This window comes from Vanessa atalanta, chromosome 16 (genome assembly GCF_905147765.1).
Source record: "Vanessa atalanta chromosome 16, ilVanAtal1.2, whole genome shotgun sequence".
Lineage (NCBI taxonomy): Eukaryota > Metazoa > Arthropoda > Insecta > Lepidoptera > Nymphalidae > Vanessa > Vanessa atalanta.
In genome coordinates this window covers 6,870,948-6,886,918 of record NC_061886.1, presented here as the reverse complement: position 1 = coordinate 6,886,918, position 15,971 = coordinate 6,870,948, and the positions used below count along the sequence as shown (strand labels likewise).

General features: G+C 31.1%; 1 protein-coding gene across 1 annotated transcript in view; it reads right to left on the bottom strand.

The window, feature by feature from the left end:
* The window catches only part of LOC125069753, a 33,770-nt gene that overhangs the window by 3,480 nt on the left and 14,319 nt on the right, over positions 1-15,971 (bottom strand). The window lies entirely within an intron of this gene.

Here is a 15,971-nt window from a genome sequence, read left to right as displayed (position 1 = left end):
TTCGAAGTTTATTCCTTTCAATAAACATTCGTAAAACTTCGACGTGTCTTGTCTAGAGCCCTAAAGCGGGACTTCATGAAGCATCGAGAGTGAATTTGTTAAATTAGAAAACTTTACAAGCCTTTCGACGGCGGGTTGAAAAATAGCTTTTTGACTAAAACTAATATTGCCGACCAGAAACAAAACAGCGGAGTTGTAACGAAGTTGTTTCAGGCGCTCGAGTTTACAACCGCGGGCGGTAGAAGTCTAATCCGTTCGCTTCGCGTTTTCGTTTAGGGGCAAAGTATTTCCTTTCGCAGAGTCAGCGATAACGTAAACGTGGAAGCATATTGGCTGGTAAGACTGGTACGCTCGATTGCCTCTCGACATTCCGTTCTCATTTTCTTCGCCGCGAGTCGGGCAATATTTTTTTTCTCTTAAGGAGTTTTCCTTCTTTCGACAATATTGCGCCAGTTTCAAAGAGGCGCACTCGTGGGGGATGAAATCGGTTTCACGTTGAGTGAGCACACTAATGATTGTGTTCCGGACTCGGGGACGTCTCGCACGAGGACAATGTCACTGAAACCCCGGTGGCGACTGTCGACCCTTTGACGAACATAACTATTGTCTAATGGTCTTAAAAGCGTTTCAATGTTAGGGAATTTGAAATGCAAAACGAAAAAGGTTCTCTGATATAGGATATCACGATACAAATGATTATTCTATTTTGTGAATTTAAACTGGTAATCATGCAAGAGTGTAACCAGAATGGCTATTGGTGTTTAATTCATTATTGTCACGTAAAGCACAGCGCGTTAGTGTATTGGTTACAAATATGTTATATAATTGTTTAAATATATGTATGACATTGGTTAATTATCTTTATTGCTGTGATACAAAATTCAACAACATAAAATTATCTTTAATAAAGAAACGAATCTGTGAAAAACAAATAAATGCAAAACAGATTTTTTACAGAAAAATATTTGAAATTCGTAGATATGATTCAAAGCAGACAGACCACTTGAATACCGTTTAAAATTCAAAAACCCTCCTGGTCGGCGCAGACACTTTTTACATAGACCTATCGACGCGTCACCGTTGACTGAGAGTCCAATTATGGAGCATTCTTGTAAATACTTGTCAATCAATTAACTGCTGGAAAATGGAAGTGAAGTGAATCGACGTATGAGTGTTTCAATCAAACGAATCGAAAATGATTTATTTAAGAGATTTATTATTTATTATAAATAAGTTTGTGTGAGAAAAGTAAATACCATCTTATTTATTTACCTTTATAAAGGGAACACTTGTTGTTTATTTAGAAAAATATATATAGTATTCGTCGAGTACGTGGATGTGGCCGGTATACATCCACGTACATAGGAGTAGGCACGCGTACTCGTAAGTGGAGCACGTCTTGATACCGCTAAGCAGCAATAATTTTTATTACTGTTTCTTGTTTCTATTTATATGAAATAAACTTCGAAATAAACCAAATACATCTTTTTGTAACATTATATAATTTTATATGATATAAAAGCCCTACACGAGTATACATACAGTATACATATATTATATTGCTAGACTTTAAAAAAAAGTGTCCGTGCTATTGGACGCTGATCAGTTACGATCTCATCACGATAGCACTTATAAACGCTTATCACAATGAAATACGCATTCTTAATTTCGTCTCTGACTACCAAACTATTAACAGTCAGTCTTCAGGAATTTGCAAGTCAAGGTTAATCTTGAGAGCAGCAGCTAAGTCATAATGGTAAATAAAACAATTATGATAAAATGAAATATTTATAAACAATTTTTGTTTTTATACTGTTCGCCGATGTTTTCCTCGTCTGGAGCCAATCTCGGGCATTGAATCAGATCATCTTTATTAAAAAATACCTTGTCATCGGAACTGAATCGCCATGCCAAATCTAAAATCCATAGGATATTTTGAAGGGACTTTGATTTAGTTCCTTACAATACAAGTTAAAAAAAAAGGAATAGCTACAGGACATTGTAAGTCTGATAAAATAATACTTAAAATAGCTTTTAATTTAATCAAATCAAGTATAAAATATCTTCATACAAGTAACATAGTTACGTTTGATAATATATTGTCTTTGAAGCTCGTAAGTGAATAAAGTTTGACAGTAACCGTTTCATTTCTAGGAGTTAATATATGAGGTTGTTAGTTTCTAGTTATTAGTCAAATTAAAAAAAAAATACTGCTTCTGGGATCCTGTTGTGTAAAAGCGTCTAATATCCCAATAATCATTATTAACCCTTTAATCAGGAAAAATAAGTAACAAGTTTATTTATAACTTTGTAGAGTTATAAAAAAACCTTGTTACTTCTGTCTAATTTAAAAGCTTGAAATTCCAATATTCGTTGGTTCTTGAAGTGTATCGTATGAGGTATATCTAAAGGCAAGCGCAGATTACGGCAGTCGATAGTCACGTCCAGGTGCTCGACGCCTCTCGACTCTTGGCGCTTGAGCTCAGCTCTACGAAATTTCTCGCTAACTAATTGCACTAGAAGTGATATTTTTTTTTTAGTTACACTTAATATTTTAATTATTTGATAGTCGCTTTGTATCGATTATGACATCTTTGTAATCGTAACGGCCCGACGTTCCTTGATTATTTTCAGTAGCAAATTACAAATATTATTAGATTAAAACTAACTTAACGTAGGGTTAGATAGCATGATATTTTTATATAGAAAGTTGCAATTTGAAAGGATTTTTTTTAGATTTATTATTTTTTAAAAGAATATATGCAGTATAATATCAATTTAAGTAAGATGTCATTTCAAATTATTGAATGCTATTTGCGATTCAAATAAAACCTTCGCGCTTTCATTGTCACATCCAGTGTGACAGCAGTAAGTCCCGACCGAGTGCAGTTTGGAGGCTGGAGCGTAATTGGATTATGGATTTCGTCTGGACTATGAATGCGACGTGAGGATTACCTACCGCTTGAGGGATCCCCAATACTGCTTCTTCACTGGATCTCATCATATCAAAATGTTGTATCACTATGACCTAATTATTATAAAAGTATATCCAGGATACGGAATTTATTGGAAGCTGATGAAGCTACTGCTTACAAAGACTACTTGACTGACTGAAACCCGGTTTTTTCATCATTATTAACAACCGAGTGACAGCAATTAACTATTACTTTAGCCTTATACACAAGACATGAATTCCCAAAAAACATTCATAGGGCTGGCACTAATGCGATAGATCTATTAAACTTTGATTGTTCGATATTCTTTGGTCATATCAAATTAGTATTATAATAAAAATTGTATACAACTACAAAACCGATCAGTCATTGCTCTACCATTTTTCAGTTAAATGTGCTGCTAGTGAAGGTGAAGTGGCGAAGCAGCATTCGTGAGGATTTCTTACGTTATAGGTACATTTTCGCCTAAAGACAATTTGAGTTATTTTTATGAAATCAAATAAAATCAACATCGATTAAATATAACAATAATTTAAAAGATTTAGACATGTCACGATACCACCATGTCACCCTCAGTTCAATCGAAAAATAAAGAATTTTATTTGTGGTCATTTATAATTTGATGGTTATGAATATTTTATTGGTTTTATTAATTATATAATAGTTAAAAAATGTATTATAACTTCTTATCTCTAATTATTGCTTTTATTTATTTTATATTTCTAATACATATTGTACAATATGATAGTGACTGTAAGTAGTAGAACTTTTGCCTTGATAATTTTGAAATGTAATTTATTTTTTATTTTGATGTAATATTGTATCTACTGTCTGTTGTCCTAATGAAACTTACTTATTGATTGACAAAATAAAAACTACCACCGGTTCGGAAAAGAAAATGTCTTATTGAGAAGAAGCGGCAAAAAAACTGAGGTTTTTACAAAAAAAAAACAATATAACAAACAAATAGCCAGAAGACGATTCATTTTCAAGGTGTGCCGTCATCCAAGAACTCACTTCTTATTGTAAAGCAAATTGGGCTTAAAAAACAACTATTCATAGAATTACAAAGTACTTAATGTTGTCTTAGATTTTCGCGATTATTACACATTGAAATAAAACTAGATTTTAACGGATTTAATCGCGTATATTAATTATTTTAACATCCCGACGTTTCGAGCCCTTTGCAGTGTTCGTGGTCACGGGCAGACTGTCCGCGATTAAATCCGTTAAAAACTAGTTTTATTTCAATGTACAAAGTACTTTCTACGAATAGATTACTGTTGTGTACATGTAAATAGGATTTTAATTTTTGTTTTTATATGATGTAATTGAGTTAAATTAATAATATTCTCTTAATAGCGAAACAAATTTTTCACCATAGATATTAAAATCCAGTTACAAGGAACAATTAGCTTATTTTATTGTTATGTTTGATAATAAAAGATTCTCCAAACATTAATAAAAACTAAAAAACATGCATGGAATAAACCTGATATTCATAATCGATCGATTTGCATGGAAAATGTTCCACAAGAAGAAAGATGCATTATTATATTAGATTAAATATTTATATTAAATTAATCACCTCCAAGATCTATCTGCCGTACTTTTGTAACGTGAAAATCTTAATATCTGTATTAAGATTGAAACATACTTAGTTGAATAAATATTCACTTGATTAGAATTACAAGCAAGTAAGCAACAAAATTGTGAAAGACTTTTGACTTTACTTGAACGTAATAAGCAGTTAAATTATGATGATGAGTGTGCAGGATCGGTAAAGTTAATATTAGAGGACAAGGAGGCGGAGAACTCGCTTAACTCGGTACAGAGTATATTATATTGTTTATATTATATGTACAGTGTATAAACATTTGTATTTACTTAAATATATCACGGGTTAAATAAAACCTTAACTTTAATTGTGCATATTTTTATCATGTGTACCAAGGATTGATAGAGTTATCAAACATTAACTATTGGCTGGTTAATAATTCACAGCTTAGGCTACAAACCATAGACTTGTAATGTTAAGGTTCACTAAGAAACGATTTTTGGGAAATGTTGATTGTAGTTCAATTTTCAATTATGATAAATAAATATACAGTATATATACCCTTACATTTACCGACGGGTAGTACCAGTTATAAAATATTTATATGTATATTTTATGTAGATCGAATCCTAGTACCTAGGATAGATACACATATAAACACTTAATAAGTATATGTTCGTTTCGAAGTGTCCGGTTCAATCTCAAACATGATGAAGGACATTTGAGGGGCACGGGACATTTTTATGTTTTGATATTGTTTGTTCGATTAAGAGAGTTTACTTAGGGTACGAACGCTTGTTAAATTGATTTACGATATAACCCTGACTGATCTATCGCAAACGTCCCGTATTAAACATAGTATAGACTATTTTCATGATAAATATATATATGATATATATATATATTCATCGCCATGGATACTTCTCATTAAAAATATATTATATTTACTTAGTAGACCCGAGATGGCCCAGTGGTTAGAACGCGTGTATCTTAACCGATGATTGCGCGTTCAAACCCAGGCAAAAACCACTGTATTTTCATGTGATTAATCTGTGTTTATAATTTATCTCGTGCTTGGCGGTGAAGCAAAACAAAAATCATAATTTCAACGAAATTCTGCCATATGTACTATGTAACCAACCAGCATTAGAGCAGCGTATTGGAATATGCTCCAAAACTTCTCCTCAAAAGGAATTGAGGCCTTAGCCCAGCAGTGGGAAATTTATAGGCTGTTAATGTTGAATGTTGTTACATAGTAAATAATGTTTAAAATTGAATAATAATATATGACTACACCTAGGATATAGGTATAGAATAAAATTTAAGATATTTATAAAAAAAATATTAAAGTGCTAAACGATTTACATAATAGTGCTACTGTTATTGTTTTATCTGCTTATTAGTTTTTGCGTCTGTTTGTACGTGACTGTACCATATAAAAAATTCATAGAAATAATATGTAATATATTAGTATTACAATTACTGCTTGTTGTATATTTAAATATCATATTTTTTCCTTTTCATAGCAAAATCGAAAACTAACAAAACAAATTTAATTGACCTATTAATACCATTAAAAATAAATGATACTTTTGTCGATTTTGTTTATCTATGTTTTTATAAAAAAACAACTAAAAATAATACACAATCTGTCGGACAGGTCATGAAAGCGGGATTTCAATTGTCAGCAAGCGTGCAATCTGGCGCGCTTCGACGAAGTGTAACCGGATGTTTGTGCGCGGCGATAAAAAGGAAGATTGCGATTGCATTATGAGACATCATGTGGATTACAAGTTTTGAGAAAGTACTCAACTTCTCGTATTCTAGATTATCCTTTAAGCGATATATTTTGTTCGTTCAAACCATATCAATACCGAACGATTACAAAAACAATTGATGTAGATTATATCATTTTTCATATTTTACTTATCGCCTGCGGCTTCAAACATAAAAGAGTAGCATTTGTCCAAAAACAATCGACTGACTCGTGAGAGTTTGACTTTGATTTTGTAGAGATATTTCTTATATGCGACAATACCACAATAAGCTCAAAATTGTTTTGAAGAGTGAAACGGAACGAACCGAACGAACGGAAAGACTTGGGGAGAAGCCGAAAATTTATGTCCACACTTTTTTATACATATACATAGGCTTAAAATTCAGCTGGTATACTTTTACTTTAACATTACAAAAGTTACTTACTAAATATATTTAAAAATGTGGTTTATAATTAAGAAATAAAAAACTCTTATAAATATCTCATGGATTTTTGCATAACTGATACATTGGATTACATCAAGCCGGATCGTTTGATTGCTAAATGACTTAAATAATAAAAAGAGTTGTCTAGACTAAAAAATAAGGGTTTACGTTACAGTTTTTCTTTTTTATGGCATTTTTGGAAAACGAGCACGAGGCTCACCTGATGCAAAGTGACTAACTTGCAGGTGCATTGCCGTTAAGGAATGTGTTTACTTATTTCTTGAATGTTCCCAAGTCGTGTACCTAAGTTCGGAAAAACAGCCGGTGAAAACTATTTCCACATAGCGGTTATGCGAGGCAGAAAATGCCTTAAAAATCGCACTGTTGTTGATTTTTGGACATTTAGGTGGTGCGGATTAAACGTTAATTATACGTGAAGATGACAGTATTTTTCTGATGGATCAAATTTCAACACATTGCATTGTCCTTTGACAAACAAAAGATAAAATAATATACTACATATAATTTAAAAAAATAATTCAAAGATAATTTTATCGAAGGACAGGAAGGTCACGAAATGAGGACTCCGTGTCAAATTAAAATCTACGACAATGGAGCTTCGAGCATTATGTGTACGTACTTAATTATATATACTTACTTAATTTATGTAATATGTACTTACTTATGACACTCGAATCGAGGAGTGCTGTGTGTGGGTGTGCTACTATTTTCATATTTTAATATATGCCCAAAATAATTGGTTCATAATACAAAGTGTAAAAAGACAAATATACTATGTTATAAGCAGGTCCAATATAGTATACGAATTTTATATTTTTGTCAAAACTAAACATTTTATTGAAGTTTTTGCTAGTAGCTTTGAGATCACCCGGTGTTGTAGTAACAACTTTCTGTTGTAAAGTTGGTAAAGTCTTTTCTCGTATTCAATTTTATATTCGTTTTTTAAGTTTAAAAGCGTAGTATTTAAAATATATACATATTGTAAAAACGAATTATGGTTGAAGGCATAATTCGTTTCTGAGATATTATATTTTACTTCAGCAGCAAATGAACGCTATAATATATCAAATTATAAATCAGTAATATTTAATCAATGCATTGCGATACATGCCTACGAATTGCTGAATCAGACCGACCATTACGGAAACTGAGTATGCACAGGATATATTTGCAGATTTGGTGTCAAAATTTAATTAACTCCGCTCGCTTGCACGCTATGACGGGTAGCGACTAGGTCCATTGCGTTTCATTAGCGAATGCCAGCTTTCAGCCCGCACCTTGATTGCCAGTCCGGTAAATAGTGCTTCAACGGTTTAAATTCCAATTCAATTTTGTAGATACAGTTGAAATTAAACTGAAAATATAAGTTGTTTTTATTTTTATTTCGTCGAAACGTTTGCTATATGCATTCAATAAAAATATAAATGTATCGAAAGTCGTTTGACGATAATATTGTTTGATAGCAAGTATGAAGAATAGAACGGCATCCTTTGTAGGAACACTACGAAATTCATTAAAATGTAAAATGCTTTCAATAGTAATCTTCTCTTAAAGCGAGAGTCGAATTAGTGTTGCGCAAACTATTATAGCTTAGGGTAGATAAAAATAATAACATTTTATCTACATTGGGTTTAAAAGTATCGTTGAAATAGAGTATAACAACATGAAGTTCCAGAGTCGTTTTTTGCAAAGTTCCGTATTCCGTAACGATCGCCCGCAGCGCTACGGTAGCGGCAAAACTAAACTACCAATTTGTAGTTTGATGACGCGACAAAGGGTCGCATCGGCCGCGGACGCTCTCCGTCCGGTCTAACTCAATTCCGTATCCACTAGCAATTTGCTCACAAAGACCGTATCTATTCATTTCAATGTATATTTTCTCTATGATCGCTGTGGGATTTTCTGAAGACATATCCGTCAACGATTTCTCGTACCGAACGGTCTTCTTTGATTTGATGATCGTATTTGAATAGAGAAGTACTTCTTAAAAAAGCTTTTATAAAAAAATTACGCTTGATAAAATATCAAATAACTTTACGTTATTTTAGTTTTGTAGAATTAAAAAGCAAAAATACCTTTAGTACTTTTTATGAACGTAAAATCGGTTGTGGTTTGTTATACGAAATAACTATTATATATTACATACTTGTACCGTATACGACAAGTATTTTCTTATTGCCGGAATTAGAAAGCACAAAATTCAACACAATTAAAGCACTTGGTAAAGCGAAAATAGCATACGGATGCTCGTAAAATACCAGATCGTATTGTAGGTAATATGAACGCGGTCCTAGCTACAGATGTTCGTTAGCACGAAACTTTTCCTGTATGTTACCGGTAACATTCTAGGAAATTAAAACTCGAAACGTTGTAGCCGAGACAATTAGATTACTAGCAATATATTAGGACAACAAATTAATTTTAGGCAACCGGAACTTAATAGGAAGGCAAGGGCGGAATAAATGGAAAGACGTAATTAAGTTTGCGGTTCGATTTTCGATTGAGTACTGGTATTTTTCTTACGGAGTTTCCATGGTAACGCGGATGCCGATATGTGATTTCTTAGTATACTCCGAGGCGAAGGGTGACGAGGCTTATCAGATAATTGACTGCCAACGCAATATTGAGGACAGTTCCGTCTAACCCTACGTGATTATTACTTCAGGGCTTTTTATAAAAAACTTGACATTTTCGTATCTTTAACTTCAATAATTTAAATGATATATCAGAGTTTTAGTATATTTTAATCCTGATTAAAATTGGTGAACTAGATTTCTGTAACAAATAATCTAATTTTTATCGCTCCTGTGAGTTGTTGGAATCAATAATACCAAAACTAGTATTGATAATAATATCAAAATAAAAATGCCAAAGGTGTTATTGATTACATTTAATCGGAGAAATTTTACAGCTTAGAATTAACGATTATTGTTAGATATTTGTAAAGACTTAGGATTAATGCCTAGCAAGAAATTCTGGCCAAAATGAATCTGTCCGGATGGCAAATATGTTATTTGTCTGGATTAGAAATCGAACGCGTAATCGTGGACATTGAAGAGAAGATTGCTGCTTCGACTTATAAAATCTACAAAACCGATTTACTAACTTTAACATTAGTTTTTAAAATATTCTTTATTTATTTTATTTAGTACCTTTTTAAAAATATCTCTTTGAACACAGTACTCCTAAATTAGATGTAACATCATTTTGTAGGCATGAATTATACATTTTATGTACGTCTCTATCGCTTTAAATTTATCTGAAAACATTTACCTAAATGTAAGTTTGCCGAAATATTTGAATAATAATTTACATTTACATTAAAGTTGCTTACGCATCAACATATCAGAGATATTGTAATGACAGTACAGAGCTAATATAGAGAGCGAGTTGCAAACTAATATCATCTCATTGCGTATGCATAAACTTGCCAAGTGGGGGGTAGGTGCAAAGTCTCGCGACACAGGGCTACTCTGTATTCCGTTACAGTTTTCTTAACTAACTAAGATGAGTTTAGAGTCACATACGTGTATTTTAAAGGACATGTGAAATCAATACTTTTTGTTAAAGTTTCTTTCAAGAAGATATAATTATGTGTTTTGACTTTTTAATAGAATATGCAGCATTCTTTAAAAACTATACATAAGTCAATTAAAGGACAAATACATTAAATGTTTTTGTAAAATATCTAATGTGCTCGTTATTCAACAGAAGTTATATATCGCTTTTAAGCGTTTCTAATACTATGGATGTTTTTGGCTTGAGGCGCGTGCCGCCCCCGAGTGCCGGCGTCGGCCCGCGGCTGCGAACACCTAATGCACAAAGGGTGCTAAATCGACGTTGGCATCGGCTCATCAATAAAACAATAAGATATAAAATGTTGCAAGCATTTCTTTTGGAAAATGAGAGCATTATTTCTAATGCTCTGAATAATGTCAAATATCTTTGAATATTTAACACTTGAACTTTTGAATAAAGCTGTTGTAATGGGACTAATTTGTGAATTTTCAAAATGATGTTCTAATTTTTGACCATTATTTGGTCACATTTAACAGTCCACATAGTCTTTTTTAAGCATGTACAGTAAAATTACTGTAAACTAATCCTTATCTGACTCGAAAATGCAATTAAAAAAGCTCTAGTTAATAAGAGCGTCTGATAGGAAGTCGAAAGCGTGGGAATATCAAATAGCATCCAAAATTTATATTTCATTTCATTTCGCTCCATTTAACACACTTTCTTGTAGCCCGCATTGTCTAAAGTCTTGACATATGGTTCGACTTAGGATAGTTAAATTGCAGTGGTCAAGCAGTGGCATAAAATAAATCGCTGCACTAACCAGCAGCGATTAGTGAAGGCATAAAGTTTACTCGGTCCGAGACGGGTTGAATTTAATAGCTGGGCATAATTCAATTGTTCCGGCCTGCCGGCCTGTGAAACTATATTCCTGTTGCGTCATGGACCACTCCCGTACGCCCTGTTTTATTTGTAGCTTTAAATGGATTACGTCGCATATAATCTGTTGCGGAATATATTTCCACTGCCAACTGTCGCTTTCGTGAAAATGAAAAGTATAGGAATGTATTTTATTTAAAGCTCAGTTAATAAATCGAATTAATGCAATGTTTTCATTTTGAAAAGAAATACTGTTAGGACTTTCACAGTAACTGAACATTTTTTTTTTTTATGATTTACAATTTTTAACGAACTAAGTATTCAGTACTTGAATTTTTCTTCTTGGCAATTCCTCTGACTTTATTTTTTATTACTCTTGTTTATTGTTAACAAACAAAACTGTTTAAACAGTCAAGACGAAAACAAAATTAGAAAGAATTAAACTGTAAAATTAAATATCTGCGTTATAGAGTTAGACATACATATATATGTCACGATAGTTGCCCTCAGTTAAATTGAAAACTAAAGAATTTTATTCGTGCTTAATTTTAATTTTACGGTATCTTATTGGTTTTATTCATTATATAATAGTTAAAAAATGTATTATACTTTTTATTTTTATTGCTTATGTTAATTTGTATTTTTAATACATACATTGTGTAATGTGATATGGCATGGTGAAACTACCTGTAAGTAGTAGAACTAATGCCTACATAATTTTGAAATGTAATTTATTTTTTATTTTGGGTGTAATATTGTATCTACTGTTGTCCCAATGAAAATAATGTAAAATTAGTAGCCCTTATATTCTATGTTTAAAAATATCTAATTCATCTTATATAATTCATATATTAAGAATATTTAAAAGTCGAACATAAAGTTTATGCTATTCTGAGCTTGACTCGACACTGTTGGCCTGAATATTTCCTTAGTAATAAAATTTGAATATGAAAGATAAGAAATATCGTGCGTTTAAAAAAGTAATGAAGACTCTAGAAAAACAAATATTGTTAATAAAGAGTATGTTTATTTAAGCCGTTTATTTAAAAAAATTAGGTTTAAATTGCAAACTTTGCACCACATTAATATGATACTACTGTATGATTTGCAGAAATATGATATTATTCCTTACATGAACGAACAATATCCTCGTTAGGGTCCCATTGGGCGCCAATTAGATCGGTATTGGTGTGATTTGCCGGGAAAATTGCTAGTCAAACGTTATTTTATACACTACAAATACGGGATATATTTAGCACAGAATTTAGTTTTCGATGAATGTATTTTCACAAAATATAATTCAATTATATTCTACCATATTGTATTTTTACTAAATGTTATACATTGATTAACTTAAGAGTTAAGTTCTTTGAATCGTAAATCGTATCGAAACGAGATATAAATTATTATAATATATTTAAATAATTTAAAAAAAAAACCTTTTTTATCTTTTATTTCATTTTTCAAGTTGTCTTACTATAACATAAGGGTCATTAAAAATACAAAAGAAAAGTATGGTAGTAACCCATGCTTTTCTTATAATAATTAAAATTTCAAATGTCAGTTAATACTTCATTAACTGATTACTTTATTCTTTTATAATAAGTATGTAAGTATTGTGGTACATGCTTAACATCAACTTTAATAAATAAACAAATAAGTATATATGAGATTGGGTATTTATTACGAATATATCCATAAAATAATTATATTATCACTATTCACGTTACGGACTAGGTATTCGAATATTTTGAACATTTTAAATATTTACATACAAAATGTAAATATTTAGTATTATGCAGTATATACTGTTCTTCGTCGTCGTTAGTTGTCCGTGCCCCCGGGATAGGTGTAACGAGTAATGTCCAATTTACAATTCACGCGTCGGTAATGCGATTTATCCCGCCCTTTGTGACTCGTCTCGCAACGAGCATCGTTGGTAAACGAGTGGGACATGACGCGGGAAATTATGCGTTTCTCTTCGACCAATGGCTATATCATTTTATATTAAAGCGTACATTTCATGTATTTGTGTTTCGTATATTTTATATAAACACTCTTTTAAAATCTCCGATTCCTTAAACAATAAACAATTTAATTTTTTATAGTATATTATTATTTTAATAATTTAAGTTACTATAAAAACAAAAGAAATTAGTTTAGTATTCAACAAATTTGGAGCCACTGCCAATATTAGTGATGTATCACCCATCCGTCATCACAATCAGCACGTGTTTGTCGTTTTTGCAGAGCCCAAATAACGCTACTGAGTCCAAATTTCGTCTATTATTCTTCCTGTACTTCCATCGAACCTTCTGGCGTCCTACTTTTTACCAATATCTCTAATGCATATGTATGTATTTTTTATACATGGTATCTATTACAAGAACAACAACAACAAATTATAAAATCTTTTTTTTTAAAGAAATTCATTTGGTTTTGTTTGGACCAATCAGACGGACAATAGTTACTTTACTTTATATCACTCAGAATGTTTTTATTTCAACCAACTAACTCTATATTACAATAGCGTATACAATTGGCGGTACAATTGAAAATTGGTTTAATTTAATTGATTTGACAACCATGTTCATTTATATAAAAACCTTTAACACAACTTTTTTAATCGATTAGAAGTTAACAGTACTTTCAGTTTTTTTTTGTATTTTTTTTGGTTGTTGTACTAGACAATATCAAAAATTAAGGTAGCACTTTTAGTTCATTGTATTTTTAAAAGAAAAATTTATCTAAAATTATTTTCCAATATAATTTGAAAAACAGATCAAAGAAAGTCATTTACTTACTTCTTGTTGATAATAAAATGTAGTAACATTGTGCTGTTCCTATTTTCAATTTCAGATAAAAGAAACGGAAAACAGAGAATGAATCGTAATACAAAGAAATGGAATCCAGATGGGGCAGCGGCATGAACCAAAATGAGCAAAATCACTCATTGTCGGCATAGATTTTTTTTTGTTACGGAGAATACTAATACTACTGACATTTTTTAGTTAAAAGATCTTAAGTAAATAAAATAAAATAATAACATTGGTTTTATAGTATTGTGTTGGATTCGTTAAATGAATGAGCGTACTTGTGAAGTTCAATGGAAGACGCTGAAAAGTTCCATTGTCCACCTTTTTTATCAGCTCGATGGTACTAAGTTACAGTTACAAATTGATACGACATATGTATATTACTACATTAAAATCAGTTAAAATCTCCTTCATACAGTTGTAGTAATTTTGTTTATTACATCCAATTAAAACTGACATAAAGGTTGTTAAGGTTATTATAATTATACATTAAAATATTTGTTAAAACCAACATGAGTTTGACAAAAGATAATCTAATTCAATGACTGTTGGCAAAAAATCTTCTTATTCTATATCAACAGTCTCGATTAATTTTTTCATAATTTTTCAACAAAAACTTTAAAATTTTCTTACTCTTGTACTCTAGAATAATTAAACATATATTTTCAATTTATTTTAGCATTATACAATATAAACTAGAATACTAAGTAAAGGAAAGATTTTCTGTAAAAATAAGTTTGATATTCGATATTCGACAGATTGTTGAAAACAGACTTATGGCTACCGCTATCAATAATAACGGTATTATAACTGTTATAATAATAGTCAATGTCGCAGATTACTTTCAGACATATAACAATAGACTTCTAAGGTCTAGTTTCGAGTTCTATATTGAACAACTAAAATACAAAATTTAATCTTATTTAAAAATATAATTTGTTTCAAAAAAAATTCGACCTACTTGAAATATGTTTATAGAAAACAATAAGTCTAGTCTAGTAAAAAATGCATTTTTATTGAGAGAAAGAGGATTTTCACAAAAATGGTGTATACACGCTGACATTTCCGCCTTCGAAGTAAAGAAACGATGGGAATTCGATTTAGTCGCTCGCGCCTTTTGTCCTTCCTGAATGTAAATTAGGAGTAAAAAAATATTTTCAACCATTTTGACAATTTCATAGTCGAAGTGGTACATTAAGAAACACAAGACTGTAAAGCTTTTAGTAGCTTTAAACTATTTTGTTTTCTGTGTGAAATGTCGTTAATTTACATATATATTAAATTATGATTGAATTAATACAAATATTCGTATTTTAAACATTTTCAAAGATTTTTGGTAAAAAAGCTAGTTTATAATATTTTAAAGTGAATAATATAAAAATATAATTTATTTGGTGGTTATATTTAATTAAGCATTCATGCTTTTTCTTGCTTGTTTTTATGAAATTTCTGGAAGAAGAATATTTAAAAGTAATATTTTTACAATGCTAAAAGAGAACAAAAAATTCGTTTACAACATTTACAGTACAGAACGTTTACAAAACTTAAAGAAACAACGGTTTCAGTATGTACGTTTTCTCATAAATATGTTTTATTACGAAGGCAGAACTGTTCTACCTTTACTCAATCGAATTGCATAACAATTTATATTCAAGGCAGCGACTTATAAGAAGAGGGACAAACATGTTTACCAGATATTTGTTTTGGAACAAAATTCACGTGAAATCAAATTGAGATTATTATTCGAAATTTCCATCGTTGTTCACGTTCAGTGCTTTTGAATAATGTGGATTAATTCGGCTATTTATTTTACGACTGATGAAATTTGTTTTAAGTCAATTTAAATTGGTAGGCTTGCGGTCTCCTCTATAAATGTATGTGTAGCTTACGCTGTACAGTTATGCAGTATACACCTCTATATCTATAAAATATATTTATATTTTCTACGTGCGTCAATCACGTGAAAACGTGAACGTATCGAGGTATGAGATTATAACCGATCGACTTTTATTATCTTTGAATTCC